Genomic DNA, 10,220 nt, shown 5'->3' with positions numbered 1-10,220 from the left:
TGAATTGTGTTGCCATCAATTGAGATAGAAAACCTGGTTTAGGGTGAGGTTCAGTTTGAGGTTTTGGACATGTTGAGATTGAGGTACCTTTGAGAAGTCCAAATGGATCTGTAAAGGGGAAAGTTGATATTTGAACTCTTAGATACAAATTTGAGTCATATGCATGTAGGAGAAAAGGGGAGCCACAGGTATGGTTGAGATGGCTATGGAAGAAAATAGAGTAAGAAAAGGGTGGACCTAGGACTGAACCAAGAGCAATTCCAATGATTAAAGATGTCGGAGAGGAGGATGAACCTGCCAATGAAACCATGAGATATAGTGAAATCAGAGCGCATGGAGTGAGAGAAATAAGGTGTGTGCCCCAGAGGAGGCACTGTGCCCTCAAATGCTGCTGAGTAAGGACTGAAAAAAGGGGAAAAGGCCTATTGGCTTTAGACACATGCAAGTCTTTTAGAGTCCTTGTTGTTGTTGTTCTAAGCTGCCATGGAGTCAACTTAACTCATGGCGACCTTACATAAAACAATAAAATGTTGCCTTGTCCTGCATCATCATCTTCAAGGTTGCTGGCATGTTTGAGCCCATTGTTGTGGCTACTGTGTCAATCTGTCTCACCGAAAGTCTCCCTCACCCCTGCTGGCCTTCCACTTCACCAAACGTGATGTGCTCCTTTAGTGACCAATCCCTCCTGATGACATGTCCAATGCAAGCTAGTCAGACAATATTCTGTTGTGATCCATAAGGTTTTCATTGGGTAATTTTCAGAAGTAGATCATCAGGTCTTTATTCCTAGTCCATCTTAGTCTGGAAACTCTACTGAAACCTGCCCAACATGGATGACCCTGCTAGTATTTGAAACATTGGTGGCATAGCTTCTAGTATCATAGCAACAGGCAAGCCACCATAGTACAACAAACAGACAGAGGGTGATGGATTGGAGTCCTTAGAATAAATTAATGTGGTGGAATGATATCTTGCAGATTGAATGGAATAAGGCAAGAATTAGACTTTAGTCATTTGTGTATCACCTTAAGGATACCTGAAGTAGCCTTTTAATACTATTATTTACTTAGTATTTTTCTTTAAATTGATTCCATTTTTTAAAACAGACACAATTAGTTTTAAAGGAAGCTTTATATTATTACTGGAACCAATACCATAAATGGTAACATTAATACTATTTTTTTAAAAAAGGAATGCTAAGCACTTTAAGATATTGTGTCTTTCCCCCAGTTGACAAGGACCTACCTGACCTGACTCCTGTCTAAGTCTCTTCTTCTCTTTGTTCCTGTGTAACCTTTCCTAAACTCACAGGAGGCTCTCAGTCTGCAGACACTGATAGAATGGAGGGAAGGTGGGAGGCAGGACAGGTGGAGAAGAGGATTTTTCTTTTAGTTATTGACACTTTCCATGTCTTGTTTGGTGTTGTCTGGTTCATGAGCAGCCTCTCAGTTTCTCTCTATGACAAGGAAGGAGTTAAAGTGTAAAGAGATACTCAGTAATCTGAAGATATTTTCATCCTTGAGATTTTTCCTGTTTACTCATTCCTGGCCATCCCTGCCTCGTATGCTTTCCCACTCATTACACTCAATAACTGCTCCCTGGAACAGTACATAGAGAAAGGAGAAGGAATCTGATAAAAAACTTATTAAATATAACTCTTCACACCTAGCAAGTCATGTCCAAACTCCAGTCAGGACCTTTCAAGGTCTGATTCCATTCTTTTCAACACCCAGTCTCATCCTCGCTGCCTTAATTATCTAGTTCTGCTATAACAGAAATACCACAAGTGGATGGCTTCAACAAACAGAAGTTTATTCTCTCACTGTCTAGTAGGCTAGAATTCCAAATTCAGGGCTTCGGCTCCAGGGGAAGGATTTCTATCTCTGTCTGCTCTGTAGCAAGGTCCTTGTCATCAATCTTCCCCTGGTCTAGGAGCTTCTCAGCGCAGGGACCCAGGGTCCAAAGGACAGCTCTCCTCCCATTGCTCCTTTCTTGGTGGTATGAGGTCCCCACGATTCTCTGCTCAATTCTTTCTTTTACATTTCAAAAGAGAGTGACTCAAGATACAACCTAATCTTGTAGATTGAGTCCTGCCTCATTAACATAACTGCCTCTAATCCTACCTCATTAACATCATAGAGGTGGGATTTACAACTCTTAGGAAAATCATACTGGACAACAAAATGGTAAAAAATCACACAATACTGCGAATCATGGCCTAGCCAAGCTTTCACACATTTTGGGGGGACACAATTCAATTCACACACTTCCCAACAACCCCTGTAGCCCAGTTTCTCCCTATGTCATTAGCACCGAATCCTATTTCCTTCTCCAGGCCTTGGATTTTTAACACCACATCTTGAATGCTTTTGGAATATTTCCTTCCAATCTTGCACTGACCCAGTTCAAGGAAACACTCTTTCTCCTAAAACATTTCCTGTAGTTACAATATTGTCAAGTGCATTTATATTTAACATTGAATGTGTTCTTGGGCTCAGGAAGTAAACATGGATTTGGCTTATTCTCAACCAATAATTAACGAGAGTTGTGGGAGATAGAAAGATGTACATGATACAACATCTCCTTCGGTGGAAGGTAAGATTAGATCATTTCTCTTCTGTTTGTTTCCTCAGTTGTGCATCAGCTGTTTGTTTTCAAGTCTCAGGAGCCCTGGGTAAACCAAGAAGCCGGTAATAGGTTTTCTCATGCTCCTCTAGCAGTGGTAGTCATTATAGAATGATTTGTACCATGGAGGAGGGTGAACTTAAAACCATTCAAGGTCTGTCATTCCACCTTATCTTATCTCTTTAAAGCCTTAGTTTTAGTTTGTATTTTTGGAATATGAAGTACAAGTGGAATTACTAAAACAATCCACTTTAGAATTAATGCCTAGCATTAGAAATTTGAGTTACTTGAAACTCGATGGGCCCACTCACTTACAAAAATACAGTAATCAGTTATACAGATGCTGATCGCTACATGTTGGAGATATTTAAAAATTGGAAACATTAAATGCCATCCCTTGGCTGGGCAATAGATAAGTAAACAAAGTGAGCAGTGTCACTTCATTATATAGGATACATGGCAGCAGTTAAAAAATAAGTAGTTAGCTAATCCCTGCATACTTACTTAAAGATATGTTGAAAACGTATTTAGGTGAAAAAGCTAATCATTATAATCATGTTCAGATCTGTAATGATTACATTAAAAAGGTCTACACAAAGCTGCATTTAAAAAATACCTGAAAGTATTCTCACCATACTGGTATCAGGAGTAAATGGAGAAAAAAAGCAGGAATTTGGAGCTCATGCATATCTTGAGCTTTGTAATATTCAAAACGTGTAAATATTGGGAGTCCCTGTGTGGCTCAAAAGGTTAAGTGCTGGACTACTAACTGAAAGGCTGGCGTTTCAAACCCACCTACAGTTGCCTCAGAAGACAGCCTGGTGATCTGCTTTCAAAAGGTCACAGCCATGAAAGCCCTACGGAGCTTAGTTCTACTCTGACACACATGGGGTTGCCATGAGTCAATCAACTTGATGGCAACTGGTACTGGCACCGGTTGTCATGAGGCTAGTGAGCACTTGAAATGTGTCTAGTCCAAACTGAGATGTGCTTTAAATGTAAAATAAATACTAGATTTTGAAGACTCAGTATTTAAAAAAAAAAAAAAAGCAAACCATCTCAATATATAAAAAACATTTATTTTACTTACATAATTTAATGTGGTACTCTATCGGGAGTTCTTTTTTTCCTACAGATTGAAAGGGGCTTGGAAACGGCACTGGGTGTTCTGGGTTGGAATTTCTTAGTCGTTAAACAACATGGTTGTGCTGCCCTCTTGTGCAAGTTTTTGGAAATAGTTTGGAAATGGGTAATCCCACTGAAAAGAATTTACAAACTGTAGAGTTGTAATCTGTCTCAGCTATCTGTTGTGCCTGCAGGCGAACTACCTAGCTCTTTCTCAGTTTCAAACTTCTCAGTTGTAAAATGAGATTTTAATGACTATGAGGGAAGTGTGGGACTGAAAATGGACAGTGAGCTCCTCCTTGTACACACTAGTAAACTATGGCCATACTTCAGGGCATTGACTCTTTCCTGCCCTCTGCTGTTCTCCATTGGCCACGTCAAGCCAATTTACCTACAATACACAAGTTGGAATTAACTGGATCTCAATTTTTTTTTTTTTTTTTTTTAAATCGCCAAAGGAGTCCCTGGATGGTGCAAAATATTTGTGCCTGGCTGGTAACTGAAAGGTTGACAGTTTCAACCCACTCAGCAGCATATCAGAAGAAAAGACCTGGAAATCTGCTTCTGTAAAGATTGTTGCTGTTGTTATTTGCTATCAAGTCAGTTTCAACTCATAGTGACCCTACGTACAACAGAATGAAGCATTGCCCAGTCCTCTGTCATCCTTACAACCATTGCTAAGGATTACGGCCAAGAAAACCCTATGGAACAGTTCTATTCTCTAACACATGGGGTTGCCAGAGGTCGGAAGCAACTCTACGGCACAAGATCACAATGACAATTCATCTCGTTTCATCATACTTCTTTAATTTACCAAATAATTGTTGTTGTTGTTAGGTGGTAGCAAGTCAGTTCCGACTCATAGCAGCCCTATGTACAACAGAACGAAACACTGCCCAGTTGTGTGCCACACTCACAATCGTTGCCATGCTTGAAGTCTTTGTTGTAGCCACTCTGTCAACCCATCTTGTTGAGGGTCTTCCTCTTTATCAAGCTTGATGTCCTTCTCCAGGGATTGATCCCTCCAGATAAGGTGTCCAAAGTAAGCCAGACAAAGTCTTGCTATCCTTATTTCTAAGGAACATACTGGCTATCCTTCCTCCAAGGCACATTTGTTTGTTTGACTCATGGTCAACACAATAATTCAAAGGCATCAATTCTTTGATCTTCCTTATTCCTTGTCCAGCTTTTGAGTGCATATAAGATGATAGAAAATACCATGGCTTGGGTCAGGCGCACAGTCATCAAAGTGGTAACATTTTCTTTTTAAGATTTTAAAGAGGTATTTTGCAGGAGATTTGCCCAATGCAATATGTCGTTTGATTTCTTGACTGCTGCTTCCTCGGGAGCTGATTGTGGATCCAAGTAAAATGAAATCCTTGACAACCTCAATCTTTTCTCTGTTAATCATGATGTTGCTTATTGGTCCAGTCGTGAGGATTTTTATTTTCTTTATGTTGAGGTATAATCCATACTGAAGGCTACAGTTTTTGATCTTCATCAGTAAGTGCTTCAGCTCATCTTCACTTACTGCAAGCAAGGTTGTGTCATCTGAATATCTCAGGTTGTTAATGAGTCTTTCTCCAATCCTGATGCCAAGTTCTTCATATAGTCCATTTTCTCAGATTATTTGCTTAGCATACAAATTGAATAAGTATGGTGCAAGGGTACAACCCTGATGCACACATTTTCCAATTTGAAACCACGCAGTATCCTTTAATTTTTTTTTGAGTGGTTGCCCCTTCATCTATGTACAGTTTCTGCACGAGCATAATCAAGTGTTCTGGAATGCCCATTCTTTGCGATGTTATCCACAATTTTTTATGATCCACCTGAATACGACGCCATTCCTCCTCAATTTGACATTCCCTGCATAGTAGACCGTATGACAATCTGACTGACCAATACCAGTCCACTTCAGCTCACTAATGCCTAGGTCATTGATCTTCAAGCTTTCCTTTTCATTTTTGACAACTTCCAATTTTCCTCAATTCACACTTTGTACATTCTGCATTTCAATTTTTAATGGATGTTTGCAGCTGTTTCTTTTCATTTTGAGTCATCCCACTTCAGTAAATTAAGGTTCCAAAAGTTTGACTCCACCCACATCATTAAGGTTGACTCGACTTTGAGGACGTAGCTCTTCGCCAGTCATTTCTGAGTGCTTTCCAACCTGAGGGGCTCACCTTCCAGTACTGTGTTGGACAACGTTCTGTTGTGATCCATAAGGTTTTCACTGGATAAATATTTTTGGAAGTAGGTTGCCAGGTCCTTCTTCCTAGGCTGTCTTAGTCTGGAAGCTCCTCTGAATCATGTCCAACAAGGGTGATCCTGCCGGTATTTGAAATACTGGTTGCATAGTTTCCAGCATCGCAGCAACACACAAGCCACCACAGTACAACAAACTGACAGGTAGTGGACCAAATAGTTAAATCACCACATTTATCAAATTTCCTGACTGTGATTTTAACAGTATTGACACAAATGTTCAATTTTTAGTTAGTAGAGATAAAATTTCTGAATATTAATTAAACTAAAGAGAATATACCTAAAAACTGCTGGGAAAAAAAATCGTAAAAATTCTAGGCAGAAATCAGTACGGACTTAAACCTTCCCATTACATTTTCCAACTTAAATTTTAGCATTCCATGTGAGACTATTAATCTCAGACGCTTTTGATTTCTTTAGAAATTTTAAAAATGCTATTTCTATTTTTTGTTTGGAACACATTTTTTATATTATTTATTATTTGTCAATTTCTCGAATGATAGATTTGGCTTCATTTTAAAAAATTTCCAGGAATACTACATTTAAAATAAAATATATTCAAATGAAAATTTGATTTCAAAATTAATTTTATTTCATTTTAATTAGATTCAACTTAAATAAATTAAAATTTAAAGTTTTATCCAAAAACATCCTAAAGAAATCAGAATTTAAAATTAAATTGAATTAAATTAAAGTTAAATTCAAAATTACCAGAAAAAAAAAAGGGCATTTGCCAAAACTATCTGAGTGCTTATAAAATGCCACAATTTGGTTTCATACAGGAAGTATGTGGAATAGTCAATCTGGTCAGTTTGCACAAAGATCTAATGAATTGATAAAAACATTCAAAGAAGCAGAAAGGAAAGGACTATAATAATAATCCCAATAAATAATAACTTAAATTTGAAAACAAAAGCTATAAATATAAAATTGTGAGAAGAACCAAAATGTTGAATGGTTAATACTGGAAACATGTATAAACGTGTCCAAATATTGGCAAAAGGAAAATTAACATAAAGAAATGAAATCTGAAATGCTGATCTTATAAAACACATTAAAAATCAGAAAAAAATATCATCACCTATAAGCACCAATAACAGTTTTCTGACCAAACAGTTTAAAACGTTTTGAAAAATTGACACAATTTGATAGATTCACCTGGATGGCCTTCTAAGGCAGTCTCTTTGCCTCAGGTTATGATTTTAGGGGTTAAACAGTCTCCTTGTTCAATTCGCCTCCTGTCTCCTCACTTAATACAAATGCTTTATATTAGTGTTGGAAACCCTGGTGTAGTGGTTAAGTACTACAGCCACTAACCAAGAGGTTGGCAGTTCAAATCCACGAGGCCGTCCTTGGAAACTCTGAGGGATATTTCTACTCTGTCCTATAGGGTCGCTACGAGTTGGAATTGACTCGACGGCAGTGGGTTTGGTTTGTTTTTTACGTGAGTGTGGTATTTTACAGCTTAAAAATCTCTTTATCACACGTTATCTCAGCTACTGGCATTAGATGCCATGGAGCCGGTTCCGACTCATAGCGACCCTATGTGCAACACAACGAAACACTGCCTGGTCCTGCACCATCCTCATGATCATTGTTACATCAGCTAGTCTGCACAAAAAGCCTGTGAAATTTTTTTTATCCTATTTTACAATTGGGCAAACATCTCAGAGAAATGAGCCATTTCCCCCAAAGGTACCCAACTTCCAGTCATGTTAGAAACACTGAAAGCTTACATTTCAGCCGAAATAAAATACGTGTTTGCTAGCATCTGTGATTTAACATTCTATCACTTCATCAAACGTGAAATTTCCATGTAATGGTGATTGGGAATCTCTTGTGAGTCTTCCTCTTGCTATCACAGAGTTTGTCATTTCAGATTGGAGGCTCTTTAATACTAGTTAATATTTATTGAGCAATTACTCTGTACCAGTCACAGTACTAAGTGTTTCTATGTCTCATCTGCACTCTAGTTCCAATAATCACCTCTTCACTCATTTCTACCTCATTGCAAACACCTGCTGGAGGTGGCGATAATCACAGAACTCTAGCAAGTACTCAAGACAGTTTGCCCAGGGTTGGTACCTGCTGTTGATATGGTCCCTGACTCGTGACTCCAAGCACAACAGACCAAAAATGCTGCTTGGGCAGCACCATCTCCGTGATCAGTTGCAGATCAGACCTTTGTGATCCAGAGGGTTTTCATTGGTTGATTTTCAGGAGCTTGCCAGGCCTTTCTTCTTAGTTTGTCTGAGTCTGGAAGCTCTGCTGAAACCTGTTCACCTGTTCACAACAGGCAACAACACACAAGCCTCCACTGACAGACAGGTAGTGGTCATGCATGAGGTACATTGGCCAGAATTGAACCCCAGGTCTCCCGCAAGGAAAGTGAGAAGTCTCCCACTGAACCGCCGCTGCCCCCTCCCATCCTCACCCAGTAGTATACACGTACTCGTTTTTCTTTCCACACTCTTTACTGAGTCTGTAAGCTCCAAGGAGAACAGAGTTTACATAATTTTTCATCCTTGAACCCACCTTCTGTCCTTGGTTTACTGTTTTACATGCCTCCTTCACTCAGTGTTTATTGACTAACAGGCCCATTTTATCTCTTGTTATTGTGTGCCAGCCAGATGATTGTGACAGTTAGAGACCGTAGAGTAGAACAGCCCCATCAGGGTTCCCAAGGCTGTAATCTTTAGAGAAGGAACCCTGGTGGTGCAGTGCTTAAAGCGCTCATCTGCTAACCGAAAGCTCAGTGGTTGGAGCCCATCAACCACTCCATGGGAGAAAGATGTGGCAGCTTGCTTCGATAAAAATTTACAGCCTTGGAAACCCTACGGGGCAGTTCTACTCTGTACTATAGCGTCACTGAGTCAGAATCGACTCCAAAGCAGTGGGTTTGATTTGGTTTTTAATCTTTACAGAAGCAGACTACCACATCTTTCTCCCTCCCAGCTGCTGGTGGGTTCCAACCACCAACTTTTCAGTTAGCAGCCAATCGCTTAGCCCCTGTTCAGCCAGGGCTTTCAGCTAAATCAAGCCAAGGAGGGAAATGGGAATTGGTAGCTTTGGCCACTAGATGTCACACTGTACTAAATGGTCAACGGAAAACTCCCTGCCTGTTATTCCAGATTTCACTTGGGCTTTAGTTTGAGAGCAAACCTTGTGTTACTATAGTCTCTAATCACAACTATTTAAAATAAATTTTGACCAGATTTTTCTTGGCATTAGCGTCAGCTTCTTTCTTTTTTTAATTGAACTTCAGATGAAGGTTTACAGAACAATCTAGTTTCTCATCAAACTGTTAGCACACACGTTGTATGACGTTGGCTAATGACCCTATGACACGCCAACACTCTCCTTTCTCAACCCTGGGTTCCCTATTACTGGCTTTTCTGTCCTCTCTTACTTTCCAGTCCCTGCCCAAGGGCTGGTGCTCCCTTTTAGTCTTGTTTTGTTCCATGGGCCTGTTCAATCTTTGGCTGAAGGGTGAACCTCAGGAGTGACCTCATTACTGAGCTGAAAGGATGTCCACGGTGCATACTCTCAGACTTTCTCCAGTCTCTGTCCAGCAAGTCTGGTCTTTCATTTTGAGTTAGAATTTTGTTCTACATATTTCTCCAGCTCTGTCCAGGACCCTCTATTGTGATCCCTGTTAGAGCAGTCAGTGGTGGTAGCTGGGCACCATCTTCTTGTACTGGACACAGCCTGGTGGAGGCCGTGGTAGATGTGGCCTATTAGTCCTTTGGACCAATCTTTCCCTTGTGCCTTTAGTTTTCTTCATTCTTCCTTGTTCCCGAAGGGGCGAGACCAGTGAAGTGTCCTAGATGGCCATTCACAGGATTTTAAGATCCCAGACAGCGTCAACTTTTAATTACTTACTTATATGGGAGGTATGAGTCAGAAATGACTTGATGGCAGTGGGTCTTTTTATGGGAGGAGAGGCTGGCTGGGGACAACACACAAATAATCTGTAGTTGATTTTGGAGTTTATCATGTAGTCCCTTCCCGAAATATTTTTCTTTTTTTAAAATAAAATATGTTTTCGGTCAAGGTATACACAGCAGTTTAGGTTCCCATGCAACAATTTCTACACAAATTTTTCAGTGACAATGGTTACATTCTTGACAATGAGGTCTCAATATTTCCATTCTGGTTGTTCCATTTCTATTAATCTAGTTTCCCTGCCCCCTGACATTCTC

Source organism: Elephas maximus, chromosome 24 (genome assembly GCF_024166365.1).
Source record: "Elephas maximus indicus isolate mEleMax1 chromosome 24, mEleMax1 primary haplotype, whole genome shotgun sequence".
Taxonomy (NCBI): Eukaryota; Metazoa; Chordata; class Mammalia; order Proboscidea; family Elephantidae; genus Elephas; species Elephas maximus.
This window is presented reverse-complemented; position numbering follows the sequence as displayed.